Here is a 16,504-nt window from a genome sequence, read left to right on the forward strand (position 1 = left end):
CGCAGAAGGCAGTCGCCCTCCAACCGGCGAACAGTGCACATTCGCGGCCACACGCGAGCTGGCCGCACTCGGAGCTTTCGCGGCTCTTCTCTCGCTCTTTCCCGCAGAGCTCCGGCGATGCACAACTCGAACCGCGAAAGCCAAAATGAGCTTTGTGCAAGCTGCGCAGAAGAAACAAGGCACTAAACCGGCAAATGTCCAGCTAATCTCCAACGTGAAAAGGGTCAGCAAGGAAAGCTCTTGCTAACAGCCCAGAAGCATTGCGACTCTTCTCTGGATGATTTGCCCACCAACACTTCACATCAGCTAAAGCCGGCTGCCCGGAGGAAAAGCGGCTAGGAAAGATCGCAGAAAACACGGTTGTTGCCGCACGAGAAGTGCCTGCTCCGGAGGCTTCTTGCGAACAGCGCTAAAAGCACGCGAACATCGCGTTTCTGTGCTTTCCTGAACAGCTTGCGCTGGGACAGTTACAGCCGTGTTTTGCAAGCTGTCCGGGGTTCTGAGGCACTAAAAGTGCGGATGTGTGGCCACTGTGCAACACGAGAACCGGCTGCTCGGAAAGCCTTTCCTGCTCTTCCCGTACGCTTTCTAGCAGCTCTACGGACACACACACGTCAGCCTCTTCACTGTCCTACACAGCTAGCACGCTGGCACTTACCGTCAGCTTGGAACCAGCCGCGCAGAAGGCAGTCGCCCTCCAACCGGCGAACAGTGCACATTCGCGGCTACACGCGAGCTGGCCGCACTCGGAGCTTTCGCGGCTCTTCTCTCGCTCTTTCCCGCAGAGCTCCGGCGATGCACAACTCGAACCGCGAAAGCCGCAATGAGCTTTGTGCAAGCTGCGCAGAAGAAACAAGGCACTAAACCGGCAAATGTCCAGCTAATCTCCAACGTGAAAAGGCTCAGCAAGGAAAGCTCTTGCTAACAGCCCAGAAGCATTGCGACTCTTCTCTGGATGATTTGCCCACCAACACTTCACATCAGCTCAAGCCGACTGCCCGGAGGAAAAGCGGCTAGGAAAGATCGCAGAAAACACGGTTGTTGCTGCACGAGAAGTGCCTGCTCCGGAGGCTTCTTGCGAACAGCGCTAAAAGCACGCGAACATCGCGTTTCTGTGCTTTCCTGAACAGCTTGCGCTGGGACAGTTACAGCCGTGTTTTGCAAGCTGTCCGGGGTTCTGAGGCACTAAAAGTGCGGATGTGTGGCCACTGTGCAACACGAGAACCGGCTGCTCTGAAAGCCTTTCCTGCTCTTCCCGTACGCTTTCTAGCAGCTCTACGGACACACACACGTCAGCCTCTTCACTGTCCTACACAGCTAGCACGCTGGCAGTTACTGTCAGCTTGGAACCAGCCGCGCAGAAGGCAGTCGCCCTCCAACCGGCGAACAGTGCACATTCGCGGCCACACGCGAGCTGGCCGCACTCGGAGCTTTCGCGGCTCTTCTCTCGCTCTTTCCCGCAGAGCTCCGGCGATGCACAACTCGAACCGCGAAAGCCAAAATGAGCTTTGTGCAAGCTGCGCAGAAGAAACAAGGCACTAAACCGGCAAATGTCCAGCTAATCTCCAACGTGAAAAGGGTCAGCAAGGAAAGCTCTTGCTAACAGCCCAGAAGCATTGCGACTCTTCTCTGGATGATTTGCCCACCAACACTTCACATCAGCTAAAGCCGGCTGCCCGGAGGAAAAGCGGCTAGGAAAGATCGCAGAAAACACGGTTGTTGCCGCACGAGAAGTGCCTGCTCCGGAGGCTTCTTGCGAACAGCGCTAAAAGCACGCGAACATCGCGTTTCTGTGCTTTCCTGAACAGCTTGCGCTGGGACAGTTACAGCCGTGTTTTGCAAGCTGTCCGGGGTTCTGAGGCACTAAAAGTGCGGATGTGTGGCCACTGTGCAACACGAGAACCGGCTGCTCGGAAAGCCTTTCCTGCTCTTCCCGTACGCTTTCTAGCAGCTCTACGGACACACACACGTCAGCCTCTTCACTGTCCTACACAGCTAGCACGCTGGCACTTACCGTCAGCTTGGAAGCAGCCGCGCAGAAGGCAGTCGCCCTCCAACCGGCGAACAGTGCACATTCGCGGCCACACGCGAGCTGGCCGCACTCGGAGCTTTCGCGGCTCTTCTCTCGCTCTTTCCCGCAGAGCTCCGGCGATGCACAACTCGAACCGCGAAAGCCAAAATGAGCTTTGTGCAAGCTGCGCAGAAGAAACAAGGCACTAAACCGGCAAATGTCCAGCTAATCTCCAACGTGAAAAGGGTCAGCAAGGAAAGCTCTTGCTAACAGCCCAGAAGCATTGCGACTCTTCTCTGGATGATTTGCCCACCAACACTTCACATCAGCTAAAGCCGGCTGCCCGGAGGAAAAGCGGCTAGGAAAGATCGCAGAAAACACGGTTGTTGCCGCACGAGAAGTGCCTGCTCCGGAGGCTTCTTGCGAACAGCGCTAAAAGCACGCGAACATCGCGTTTCTGTGCTTTCCTGAACAGCTTGCGCTGGGACAGTTACAGCCGTGTTTTGCAAGCTGTCCGGGGTTCTGAGGCACTAAAAGTGCGGATGTGTGGCCACTGTGCAACACGAGAACCGGCTGCTCGGAAAGCCTTTCCTGCTCTTCCCGTACGCTTTCTAGCAGCTCTACGGACACACACACGTCAGCCTCTTCACTGTCCTACACAGCTAGCACGCTGGCAGTTACTGTCAGCTTGGAACCAGCCGCGCAGAAGGCAGTCGCCCTCCAACCGGCGAACAGTGCACATTCGCGGCTACACGCGAGCTGGCCGCACTCGGAGCTTTCGCGGCTCTTCTCTCGCTCTTTCCCGCAGAGCTCCGGCGATGCACAACTCGAACCGCGAAAGCCGCAATGAGCTTTGTGCAAGCTGCGCAGAAGAAACAAGGCACTAAACCGGCAAATGTCCAGCTAATCTCCAACGTGAAAAGGCTCAGCAAGGAAAGCTCTTGCTAACAGCCCAGAAGCATTGCGACTCTTCTCTGGATGATTTGCCCACCAACACTTCACATCAGCTCAAGCCGACTGCCCGGAGGAAAAGCGGCTAGGAAAGATCGCAGAAAACACGGTTGTTGCTGCACGAGAAGTGCCTGCTCCGGAGGCTTCTTGCGAACAGCGCTAAAAGCACGCGAACATCGCGTTTCTGTGCTTTCCTGAACAGCTTGCGCTGGGACAGTTACAGCCGTGTTTTGCAAGCTGTCCGGGGTTCTGAGGCACTAAAAGTGCGGATGTGTGGCCACTGTGCAACACGAGAACCGGCTGCTCTGAAAGCCTTTCCTGCTCTTCCCGTACGCTTTCTAGCAGCTCTACGGACACACACACGTCAGCCTCTTCACTGTCCTACACAGCTAGCACGCTGGCACTTACCGTCAACTTGGAAGCAGCCGCGCAGAAGGCAGTCGCCCTCCAACCGGCGAACAGTGCACATTCGCGGCTACACGCGAGCTGGCCGCACTCGGAGCTTTCGCGGCTCTTCTCTCGCTCTTTCCCGCAGAGCTCCGGCGATGCACAACTCGAACCGCGAAAGCCGCAATGAGCTTTGTGCAAGCTGCGCAGAAGAAACAAGGCACTAAACCGGCAAATGTCCAGCTAATCTCCCACGTGAAAAGGGTCAGCAAGGAAAGCTCTTGCTGCTCTTCACTCGCTCTTGCTAACAGCCCAGAAGCATTGCGACTCTTCTCTGGATGATTTGCCCACCAACACTTCACATCAGCTCAAGCCGACTGCCCGGAGGAAAAGCGGCTAGGAAAGATCGCAGAAAACACGGTTGTTGCCGCACGAGAAGTGCCTGCTCCGGAGGCTTCTTGCGAACAGCGCTAAAAGCACGCGAACATCGCGTTTCTGTGCTTTCCTGAACAGCTTGCGCTGGGACAGTTACAGCCGTGTTTTGCAAGCTGTCCGGGGTTCTGAGGCACTAAAAGTGCGGATGTGTGGCCACTGTGCAACACGAGAACCGGCTGCTCTGAAAGCCCTTCCTGCTCTTCCCGTACGCTTTCTAGCAGCTCTACGGACACACACACGTCAGCCTCTTCACTGTCCTACACAGCTAGCACGCTGGCAGTTACTGTCAGCTTGGAACCAGCCGCGCAGAAGGCAGTCGCCCTCCAACCGGCGAACAGTGCACATTCGCGGCCACACGCGAGCTGGCCGCACTCGGAGCTTTCGCGGCTCTTCTCTCGCTCTTTCCCGCAGAGCTCCGGCGATGCACAACTCGAACCGCGAAAGCCAAAATGAGCTTTGTGCAAGCTGCGCAGAAGAAACAAGGCACTAAACCGGCAAATGTCCAGCTAATCTCCCACGTGAAAAGGGTCAGCAAGGAAAGCTCTTGCTGCTCTTCACTCGCTCTTGCTAACAGCCCAGAAGCATTGCGACTCTTCTCTGGATGATTTGCCCACCAACACTTCACATCAGCTAAAGCCGGCTGCCCGGAGGAAAAGCGGCTAGGAAAGATCGCAGAAAACACGGTTGTTGCCGCACGAGAAGTGCCTGCTCCGGAGGCTTCTTGCGAACAGCGCTAAAAGCACGCGAACATCGCGTTTCTGTGCTTTCCTGAACAGCTTGCGCTGGGACAGTTACAGCCGTGTTTTGCAAGCTGTCCGGGGTTCTGAGGCACTAAAAGTGCGGATGTGTGGCCACTGTGCAACACGAGAACCGGCTGCTCTGAAAGCCCTTCCTGCTCTTCCCGTACGCTTTCTAGCAGCTCTACGGACACGCACACGTCAGCCTCTTCACTGTCCTACACAGCTAGCACGCTGGCAGTTACTGTCAGCTTGGAACCAGCCGCGCAGAAGGCAGTCGCCCTCCAACCGGCGAACAGTGCACATTCGCGGCCACACGCGAGCTGGCCGCACTCGGAGCTTTCGCGGCTCTTCTCTCGCTCTTTCCCGCAGAGCTCCGGCGATGCACAACTCGAACCGCGAAAGCCAAAATGAGCTTTGTGCAAGCTGCGCAGAAGAAACAAGGCACTAAACCGGCAAATGTCTAGCTAATCTCCAACGTGAAAAGGGTCAGCAAGGAAAGCTCTTGCTGCTCTTCACTCGCTCTTGCTAACAGCCCAGAAGCATTGCGACTCTTCTCTGGATGATTTGCCCACCAACACTTCACATCAGCTAAAGCCGGCTGCCCGGAGGAAAAGCGGCTAGGAAAGATCGCAGAAAACACGGTTGTTGCCGCACGAGAAGTGCCTGCTCCGGAGGCTTCTTGCGAACAGCGCTAAAAGCACGCGAACATCGCGTTTCTGTGCTTTCCTGAACAGCTTGCGCTGGGACAGTTACAGCCGTGTTTTGCAAGCTGTCCGGGGTTCTGAGGCACTAAAAGTGCGGATGTGTGGCCACTGTGCAACACGAGAACCGGCTGCTCTGAAAGCCCTTCCTGCTCTTCCCGTACGCTTTCTAGCAGCTCTACGGACACACACACGTCAGCCTCTTCACTGTCCTACACAGCTAGCACGCTGGCAGTTACTGTCAGCTTGGAACCAGCCGCGCAGAAGGCAGTCGCCCTCCAACCGGCGAACAGTGCACATTCGCGGCCACACGCGAGCTGGCCGCACTCGGAGCTTTCGCGGCTCTTCTCTCGCTCTTTCCCGCAGAGCTCCGGCGATGCACAACTCGAACCGCGAAAGCCAAAATGAGCTTTGTGCAAGCTGCGCAGAAGAAACAAGGCACTAAACCGGCAAATGTCCAGCTAATCTCCAACGTGAAAAGGCTCAGCAAGGAAAGCTCTTGCTAACAGCCCAGAAGCATTGCGACTCTTCTCTGGATGATTTGCCCACCAACACTTCACATCAGCTCAAGCCGACTGCCCGGAGGAAAAGCGGCTAGGAAAGATCGCAGAAAACACGGTTGTTGCTGCACGAGAAGTGCCTGCTCCGGAGGCTTCTTGCGAACAGCGCTAAAAGCACGCGAACATCGCGTTTCTGTGCTTTCCTGAACAGCTTGCGCTGGGACAGTTACAGCCGTGTTTTGCAAGCTGTCCGGGGTTCTGAGGCACTAAAAGTGCGGATGTGTGGCCACTGTGCAACACGAGAACCGGCTGCTCTGAAAGCCTTTCCTGCTCTTCCCGTACGCTTTCTAGCAGCTCTACGGACACACACACGTCAGCCTCTTCACTGTCCTACACAGCTAGCACGCTGGCAGTTACTGTCAGCTTGGAACCAGCCGCGCAGAAGGCAGTCGCCCTCCAACCGGCGAACAGTGCACATTCGCGGCCACACGCGAGCTGGCCGCACTCGGAGCTTTCGCGGCTCTTCTCTCGCTCTTTCCCGCAGAGCTCCGGCGATGCACAACTCGAACCGCGAAAGCCAAAATGAGCTTTGTGCAAGCTGCGCAGAAGAAACAAGGCACTAAACCGGCAAATGTCCAGCTAATCTCCAACGTGAAAAGGCTCAGCAAGGAAAGCTCTTGCTAACAGCCCAGAAGCATTGCGACTCTTCTCTGGATGATTTGCCCACCAACACTTCACATCAGCTAAAGCCGGCTGCCCGGAGGAAAAGCGGCTAGGAAAGATCGCAGAAAACACGGTTGTTGCTGCACGAGAAGTGCCTGCTCCGGAGGCTTCTTGCGAACAGCGCTAAAAGCACGCGAACATCGCGTTTCTGTGCTTTCCTGAACAGCTTGCGCTGGGACAGTTACAGCCGTGTTTTGCAAGCTGTCCGGGGTTCTGAGGCACTAAAAGTGCGGATGTGTGGCCACTGTGCAACACGAGAACCGGCTGCTCTGAAAGCCCTTCCTGCTCTTCCCGTACGCTTTCTAGCAGCTCTACGGACACACACACGTCAGCCTCTTCACTGTCCTACACAGCTAGCACGCTGGCAGTTACTGTCAGCTTGGAAGCAGCCGCGCAGAAGGCAGTCGCCCTCCAACCGGCGAACAGTGCACATTCGCGGCCACACGCGAGCTGGCCGCACTCGGAGCTTTCGCGGCTCTTCTCTCGCTCTTTCCCGCAGAGCTCCGGCGATGCACAACTCGAACCGCGAAAGCCAAAATGAGCTTTGTGCAAGCTGCGCAGAAGAAACAAGGCACTAAACCGGCAAATGTCCAGCTAATCTCCAACGTGAAAAGGCTCAGCAAGGAAAGCTCTTGCTAACAGCCCAGAAGCATTGCGACTCTTCTCTGGATGATTAGCCACCAACACTTCACATCAGCTCAAGCCGACTGCCCGGAGGAAAAGCGGCTAGGAAAGATCGCAGAAAACACGGTTGTTGCTGCACGAGAAGTGCCTGCTCCGGAGGCTTCTTGCGAACAGCGCTAAAAGCACGCGAACATCGCGTTTCTGTGCTTTCCTGAACAGCTTGCGCTGGGACAGTTACAGCCGTGTTTTGCAAGCTGTCCGGGGTTCTGAGGCACTAAAAGTGCGGATGTGTGGCCACTGTGCAACACGAGAACCGGCTGCTCTGAAAGCCCTTCCTGCTCTTCCCGTACGCTTTCTAGCAGCTCTACGGACACACACACGTCAGCCTCTTCACTGTCCTACACAGCTAGCACGCTGGCAGTTACTGTCAGCTTGGAACCAGCCGCGCAGAAGGCAGTCGCCCTCCAACCGGCGAACAGTGCACATTCGCGGCCACACGCGAGTTGGCCGCACTCGGAGCTTTCGCGGCTCTTCTCTCGCTCTTTCCCGCAGAGCTCCGGCGATGCACAACTCGAACCGCGAAAGCCGCAATGAGCTTTGTGCAAGCTGCGCAGAAGAAACAAGGCACTAAACCGGCAAATGTCCAGCTAATCTCCAACGTGAAAAGGGTCAGCAAGGAAAGCTCTTGCTAACAGCCCAGAAGCATTGCGACTCTTCTCTGGATGATTTGCCCACCAACACTTCACATCAGCTCAAGCCGACTGCCCGGAGGAAAAGCGGCTAGGAAAGATCGCAGAAAACACGGTTGTTGCTGCACGAGAAGTGCCTGCTCCGGAGGCTTCTTGCGAACAGCGCTAAAAGCACGCGAACATCGCGTTTCTGTGCTTTCCTGAACAGCTTGCGCTGGGACAGTTACAGCCGTGTTTTGCAAGCTGTCCGGGGTTCTGAGGCACTAAAAGTGCGGATGTGTGGCCACTGTGCAACACGAGAACCGGCTGCTCTGAAAGCCTTTCCTGCTCTTCCCGTACGCTTTCTAGCAGCTCTACGGACACACACACGTCAGCCTCTTCACTGTCCTACACAGCTAGCACGCTGGCACTTACCGTCAACTTGGAAGCAGCCGCGCAGAAGGCAGTCGCCCTCCAACCGGCGAACAGTGCACATTCGCGGCTACACGCGAGCTGGCCGCACTCGGAGCTTTCGCGGCTCTTCTCTCGCTCTTTCCCGCAGAGCTCCGGCGATGCACAACTCGAACCGCGAAAGCCGCAATGAGCTTTGTGCAAGCTGCGCAGAAGAAACAAGGCACTAAACCGGCAAATGTCCAGCTAATCTCCCACGTGAAAAGGGTCAGCAAGGAAAGCTCTTGCTGCTCTTCACTCGCTCTTGCTAACAGCCCAGAAGCATTGCGACTCTTCTCTGGATGATTTGCCCACCAACACTTCACATCAGCTCAAGCCGACTGCCCGGAGGAAAAGCGGCTAGGAAAGATCGCAGAAAACACGGTTGTTGCCGCACGAGAAGTGCCTGCTCCGGAGGCTTCTTGCGAACAGCGCTAAAAGCACGCGAACATCGCGTTTCTGTGCTTTCCTGAACAGCTTGCGCTGGGACAGTTACAGCCGTGTTTTGCAAGCTGTCCGGGGTTCTGAGGCACTAAAAGTGCGGATGTGTGGCCACTGTGCAACACGAGAACCGGCTGCTCTGAAAGCCCTTCCTGCTCTTCCCGTACGCTTTCTAGCAGCTCTACGGACACACACACGTCAGCCTCTTCACTGTCCTACACAGCTAGCACGCTGGCAGTTACTGTCAGCTTGGAACCAGCCGCGCAGAAGGCAGTCGCCCTCCAACCGGCGAACAGTGCACATTCGCGGCCACACGCGAGCTGGCCGCACTCGGAGCTTTCGCGGCTCTTCTCTCGCTCTTTCCCGCAGAGCTCCGGCGATGCACAACTCGAACCGCGAAAGCCAAAATGAGCTTTGTGCAAGCTGCGCAGAAGAAACAAGGCACTAAACCGGCAAATGTCCAGCTAATCTCCCACGTGAAAAGGGTCAGCAAGGAAAGCTCTTGCTGCTCTTCACTCGCTCTTGCTAACAGCCCAGAAGCATTGCGACTCTTCTCTGGATGATTTGCCCACCAACACTTCACATCAGCTAAAGCCGGCTGCCCGGAGGAAAAGCGGCTAGGAAAGATCGCAGAAAACACGGTTGTTGCCGCACGAGAAGTGCCTGCTCCGGAGGCTTCTTGCGAACAGCGCTAAAAGCACGCGAACATCGCGTTTCTGTGCTTTCCTGAACAGCTTGCGCTGGGACAGTTACAGCCGTGTTTTGCAAGCTGTCCGGGGTTCTGAGGCACTAAAAGTGCGGATGTGTGGCCACTGTGCAACACGAGAACCGGCTGCTCTGAAAGCCCTTCCTGCTCTTCCCGTACGCTTTCTAGCAGCTCTACGGACACGCACACGTCAGCCTCTTCACTGTCCTACACAGCTAGCACGCTGGCAGTTACTGTCAGCTTGGAACCAGCCGCGCAGAAGGCAGTCGCCCTCCAACCGGCGAACAGTGCACATTCGCGGCCACACGCGAGCTGGCCGCACTCGGAGCTTTCGCGGCTCTTCTCTCGCTCTTTCCCGCAGAGCTCCGGCGATGCACAACTCGAACCGCGAAAGCCAAAATGAGCTTTGTGCAAGCTGCGCAGAAGAAACAAGGCACTAAACCGGCAAATGTCTAGCTAATCTCCAACGTGAAAAGGCTCAGCAAGGAAAGCTCTTGCTGCTCTTCACTCGCTCTTGCTAACAGCCCAGAAGCATTGCGACTCTTCTCTGGATGATTTGCCCACCAACACTTCACATCAGCTAAAGCCGGCTGCCCGGAGGAAAAGCGGCTAGGAAAGATCGCAGAAAACACGGTTGTTGCCGCACGAGAAGTGCCTGCTCCGGAGGCTTCTTGCGAACAGCGCTAAAAGCACGCGAACATCGCGTTTCTGTGCTTTCCTGAACAGCTTGCGCTGGGACAGTTACAGCCGTGTTTTGCAAGCTGTCCGGGGTTCTGAGGCACTAAAAGTGCGGATGTGTGGCCACTGTGCAACACGAGAACCGGCTGCTCTGAAAGCCCTTCCTGCTCTTCCCGTACGCTTTCTAGCAGCTCTACGGACACACACACGTCAGCCTCTTCACTGTCCTACACAGCTAGCACGCTGGCAGTTACTGTCAGCTTGGAACCAGCCGCGCAGAAGGCAGTCGCCCTCCAACCGGCGAACAGTGCACATTCGCGGCCACACGCGAGCTGGCCGCACTCGGAGCTTTCGCGGCTCTTCTCTCGCTCTTTCCCGCAGAGCTCCGGCGATGCACAACTCGAACCGCGAAAGCCAAAATGAGCTTTGTGCAAGCTGCGCAGAAGAAACAAGGCACTAAACCGGCAAATGTCCAGCTAATCTCCAACGTGAAAAGGCTCAGCAAGGAAAGCTCTTGCTAACAGCCCAGAAGCATTGCGACTCTTCTCTGGATGATTTGCCCACCAACACTTCACATCAGCTAAAGCCGACTGCCCGGAGGAAAAGCGGCTAGGAAAGATCGCAGAAAACACGGTTGTTGCTGCACGAGAAGTGCCTGCTCCGGAGGCTTCTTGCGAACAGCGCTAAAAGCACGCGAACATCGCGTTTCTGTGCTTTCCTGAACAGCTTGCGCTGGGACAGTTACAGCCGTGTTTTGCAAGCTGTCCGGGGTTCTGAGGCACTAAAAGTGCGGATGTGTGGCCACTGTGCAACACGAGAACCGGCTGCTCTGAAAGCCTTTCCTGCTCTTCCCGTACGCTTTCTAGCAGCTCTACGGACACACACACGTCAGCCTCTTCACTGTCCTACACAGCTAGCACGCTGGCAGTTACTGTCAGCTTGGAACCAGCCGCGCAGAAGGCAGTCGCCCTCCAACCGGCGAACAGTGCACATTCGCGGCCACACGCGAGCTGGCCGCACTCGGAGCTTTCGCGGCTCTTCTCTCGCTCTTTCCCGCAGAGCTCCGGCGATGCACAACTCGAACCGCGAAAGCCAAAATGAGCTTTGTGCAAGCTGCGCAGAAGAAACAAGGCACTAAACCGGCAAATGTCCAGCTAATCTCCAACGTGAAAAGGCTCAGCAAGGAAAGCTCTTGCTAACAGCCCAGAAGCATTGCGACTCTTCTCTGGATGATTTGCCCACCAACACTTCACATCAGCTAAAGCCGGCTGCCCGGAGGAAAAGCGGCTAGGAAAGATCGCAGAAAACACGGTTGTTGCCGCACGAGAAGTGCCTGCTCCGGAGGCTTCTTGCGAACAGCGCTAAAAGCACGCGAACATCGCGTTTCTGTGCTTTCCTGAACAGCTTGCGCTGGGACAGTTACAGCCGTGTTTTGCAAGCTGTCCGGGGTTCTGAGGCACTAAAAGTGCGGATGTGTGGCCACTGTGCAACACGAGAACCGGCTGCTCTGAAAGCCCTTCCTGCTCTTCCCGTACGCTTTCTAGCAGCTCTACGGACACACACACGTCAGCCTCTTCACTGTCCTACACAGCTAGCACGCTGGCAGTTACTGTCAGCTTGGAACCAGCCGCGCAGAAGGCAGTCGCCCTCCAACCGGCGAACAGTGCACATTCGCGGCCACACGCGAGTTGGCCGCACTCGGAGCTTTCGCGGCTCTTCTCTCGCTCTTTCCCGCAGAGCTCCGGCGATGCACAACTCGAACCGCGAAAGCCAAAATGAGCTTTGTGCAAGCTGCGCAGAAGAAACAAGGCACTAAACCGGCAAATGTCCAGCTAATCTCCAACGTGAAAAGGGTCAGCAAGGAAAGCTCTTGCTAACAGCCCAGAAGCATTGCGACTCTTCTCTGGATGATTTGCCCACCAACACTTCACATCAGCTCAAGCCGACTGCCCGGAGGAAAAGCGGCTAGGAAAGATCGCAGAAAACACGGTTGTTGCTGCACGAGAAGTGCCTGCTCCGGAGGCTTCTTGCGAACAGCGCTAAAAGCACGCGAACATCGCGTTTCTGTGCTTTCCTGAACAGCTTGCGCTGGGACAGTTACAGCCGTGTTTTGCAAGCTGTCCGGGGTTCTGAGGCACTAAAAGTGCGGATGTGTGGCCACTGTGCAACACGAGAACCGGCTGCTCTGAAAGCCTTTCCTGCTCTTCCCGTACGCTTTCTAGCAGCTCTACGGACACACACACGTCAGCCTCTTCACTGTCCTACACAGCTAGCACGCTGGCACTTACCGTCAGCTTGGAAGCAGCCGCGCAGAAGGCAGTCGCCCTCCAACCGGCGAACAGTGCACATTCGCGGCCACACGCGAGCTGGCCGCACTCGGAGCTTTCGCGGCTCTTCTCTCGCTCTTTCCCGCAGAGCTCCGGCGATGCACAACTCGAACCGCGAAAGCCAAAATGAGCTTTGTGCAAGCTGCGCAGAAGAAACAAGGCACTAAACCGGCAAATGTCCAGCTAATCTCCAACGTGAAAAGGCTCAGCAAGGAAAGCTCTTGCTAACAGCCCAGAAGCATTGCGACGCTTCTCTGGATGATTTGCCCACCAACACTTCACATCAGCTAAAGCCGGCTGCCCGGAGGAAAAGCGGCTAGGAAAGATCGCAGAAAACACGGTTGTTGCCGCACGAGAAGTGCCTGCTCCGGAGGCTTCTTGCGAACAGCGCTAAAAGCACGCGAACATCGCGTTTCTGTGCTTTCCTGAACAGCTTGCGCTGGGACAGTTACAGCCGTGTTTTGCAAGCTGTCCGGGGTTCTGAGGCACTAAAAGTGCGGATGTGTGGCCACTGTGCAACACGAGAACCGGCTGCTCGGAAAGCCTTTCCTGCTCTTCCCGTACGCTTTCTAGCAGCTCTACGGACACACACACGTCAGCCTCTTCACTGTCCTACACAGCTAGCACGCTGGCACTTACCGTCAGCTTGGAAGCAGCCGCGCAGAAGGCAGTCGCCCTCCAACCGGCGAACAGTGCACATTCGCGGCTACACGCGAGCTGGCCGCACTCGGAGCTTTCGCGGCTCTTCTCTCGCTCTTTCCCGCAGAGCTCCGGCGATGCACAACTCGTACCGCGAAAGCCGCAATGAGCTTTGTGCAAGCTGCGCAGAAGAAACAAGGCACTAAACCGGCAAATGTCCAGCTAATCTCCCACGTGAAAAGGGTCAGCAAGGAAAGCTCTTGCTGCTCTTCACTCGCTCTTGCTAACAGCCCAGAAGCATTGCGACTCTTCTCTGGATGATTTGCCCACCAACACTTCACATCAGCTAAAGCCGGCTGCCCGGAGGAAAAGCGGCTAGGAAAGATCGCAGAAAACACGGTTGTTGCTGCACGAGAAGTGCCTGCTCCGGAGGCTTCTTGCGAACAGCGCTAAAAGCACGCGAACATCGCGTTTCTGTGCTTTCCTGAACAGCTTGCGCTGGGACAGTTACAGCCGTGTTTTGCAAGCTGTCCGGGGTTCTGAGGCACTAAAAGTGCGGATGTGTGGCCACTGTGCAACACGAGAACCGGCTGCTCGGAAAGCCCTTCCTGCTCTTCCCGTACGCTTTCTAGCAGCTCTACGGACACACACACGTCAGCCTCTTCACTGTCCTACACAGCTAGCACGCTGGCAGTTACTGTCAGCTTGGAAGCAGCCGCGCAGAAGGCAGTCGCCCTCCAACCGGCGAACAGTGCACATTCGCGGCCACACGCGAGCTGGCCGCACTCGGAGCTTTCGCGGCTCTTCTCTCGCTCTTTCCCGCAGAGCTCCGGCGATGCACAACTCGAACCGCGAAAGCCAAAATGAGCTTTGTGCAAGCTGCGCAGAAGAAACAAGGCACTAAACCGGCAAATGTCCAGCTAATCTCCAACGTGAAAAGGGTCAGCAAGGAAAGCTCTTGCTAACAGCCCAGAAGCATTGCGACTCTTCTCTGGATGATTTGCCCACCAACACTTCACATCAGCTAAAGCCGGCTGCCCGGAGGAAAAGCGGCTAGGAAAGATCGCAGAAAACACGGTTGTTGCCGCACGAGAAGTGCCTGCTCCGGAGGCTTCTTGCGAACAGCGCTAAAAGCACGCGAACATCGCGTTTCTGTGCTTTCCTGAACAGCTTGCGCTGGGACAGTTACAGCCGTGTTTTGCAAGCTGTCCGGGGTTCTGAGGCACTAAAAGTGCGGATGTGTGGCCACTGTGCAACACGAGAACCGGCTGCTCTGAAAGCCCTTCCTGCTCTTCCCGTACGCTTTCTAGCAGCTCTACGGACACACACACGTCAGCCTCTTCACTGTCCTACACAGCTAGCACGCTGGCAGTTACTGTCAGCTTGGAACCAGCCGCGCAGAAGGCAGTCGCCCTCCAACCGGCGAACAGTGCACATTCGCGGCCACACGCGAGCTGGCCGCACTCGGAGCTTTCGCGGCTCTTCTCTCGCTCTTTCCCGCAGAGCTCCGGCGATGCACAACTCGAACCGCGAAAGCCAAAATGAGCTTTGTGCAAGCTGCGCAGAAGAAACAAGGCACTAAACCGGCAAATGTCCAGCTAATCTCCAACGTGAAAAGGCTCAGCAAGGAAAGCTCTTGCTAACAGCCCAGAAGCATTGCGACTCTTCTCTGGATGATTTGCCCACCAACACTTCACATCAGCTCAAGCCGACTGCCCGGAGGAAAAGCGGCTAGGAAAGATCGCAGAAAACACGGTTGTTGCTGCACGAGAAGTGCCTGCTCCGGAGGCTTCTTGCGAACAGCGCTAAAAGCACGCGAACATCGCGTTTCTGTGCTTTCCTGAACAGCTTGCGCTGGGACAGTTACAGCCGTGTTTTGCAAGCTGTCCGGGGTTCTGAGGCACTAAAAGTGCGGATGTGTGGCCACTGTGCAACACGAGAACCGGCTGCTCTGAAAGCCCTTCCTGCTCTTCACGTACGCTTTCTAGCAGCTCTACGGACACACACACGTCAGCCTCTTCACTGTCCTACACAGCTAGCACGCTGGCAGTTACTGTCAGCTTGGAACCAGCCGCGCAGAAGGCAGTCGCCCTCCAACCGGCGAACAGTGCACATTCGCGGCCACACGCGAGCTGGCCGCACTCGGAGCTTTCGCGGCTCTTCTCTCGCTCTTTCCCGCAGAGCTCCGGCGATGCACAACTCGAACCGCGAAAGCCAAAATGAGCTTTGTGCAAGCTGCGCAGAAGAAACAAGGCACTAAACCGGCAAATGTCCAGCTAATCTCCCACGTGAAAAGGGTCAGCAAGGAAAGCTCTTGCTAACAGCCCAGAAGCATTGCGACTCTTCTCTGGATGATTTGCCCACCAACACTTCACATCAGCTAAAGCCGGCTGCCCGGAGGAAAAGAGGCTAGGAAAGATCGCAGAAAACACGGTTGTTGCCGCACGAGAAGTGCCTGCTCCGGAGGCTTCTTGCGAACAGCGCTAAAAGCACGCGAACATCGCGTTTCTGTGCTTTCCTGAACAGCTTGCGCTGGGACAGTTACAGCCGTGTTTTGCAAGCTGTCCGGGGTTCTGAGGCACTAAAAGTGCGGATGTGTGGCCACTGTGCAACACGAGAACCGGCTGCTCTGAAAGCCCTTCCTGCTCTTCCCGTACGCTTTCTAGCAGCTCTACGGACACACACACGTCAGCCTCTTCACTGTCCTACACAGCTAGCACGCTGGCAGTTACTGTCAGCTTGGAACCAGCCGCGCAGAAGGCGGTCGCCCTCCAACCGGCGAACAGTGCACATTCGCGGCCACACGCGAGCTGGCCGCACTCGGAGCTTTCGCGGCTCTTCTCTCGCTCTTTCCCGCAGAGCTCCGGCGATGCACAACTCGAACCGCGAAAGCCGCAATGAGCTTTGTGCAAGCTGCGCAGAAGAAACAAGGCACTAAACCGGCAAATGTCCAGCTAATCTCCAACGTGAAAAGGCTCAGCAAGGAAAGCTCTTGCTAACAGCCCAGAAGCATTGCGACTCTTCTCTGGATGATTTGCCCACCAACACTTCACATCAGCTCAAGCCGACTGCCCGGAGGAAAAGCGGCTAGGAAAGACCGCAGAAAACACGGTTGTTGCTGCACGAGAAGTGCCTGCTCCGGAGGCTTCTTGCGAACAGCGCTAAAAGCACGCGAACATCGCGTTTCTGTGCTTTCCTGAACAGCTTGCGCTGGGACAGTTACAGCCGTGTTTTGCAAGCTGTCCGGGGTTCTGAGGCACTAAAAGTGCGGATGTGTGGCCACTGTGCAACACGAGAACCGGCTGCTCGGAAAGCCTTTCCTGCTCTTCCCGTACGCTTTCTAGCAGCTCTACGGACACACACACGTCAGCCTCTTCACTGTCCTACACAGCTAGCACGCTGGCAGTTACTGTCAGCTTGGAACCAGCCGCGCAGAAGGCAGTCGCCCTCCAACCGGCGAACAGTGCACATTCGCGGCCACACGCGAGCTGGCCGCACTCGGAGCTTTCGCGGCTCTTCTCTC

The sequence above is a fragment of the Chlamydotis macqueenii genome, chromosome 26 (assembly GCF_036417535.1).
Source record: "Chlamydotis macqueenii isolate bChlMac1 chromosome 26, bChlMac1.mat, whole genome shotgun sequence".
NCBI classification, from domain to species: Eukaryota; Metazoa; Chordata; class Aves; order Otidiformes; family Otididae; genus Chlamydotis; species Chlamydotis macqueenii.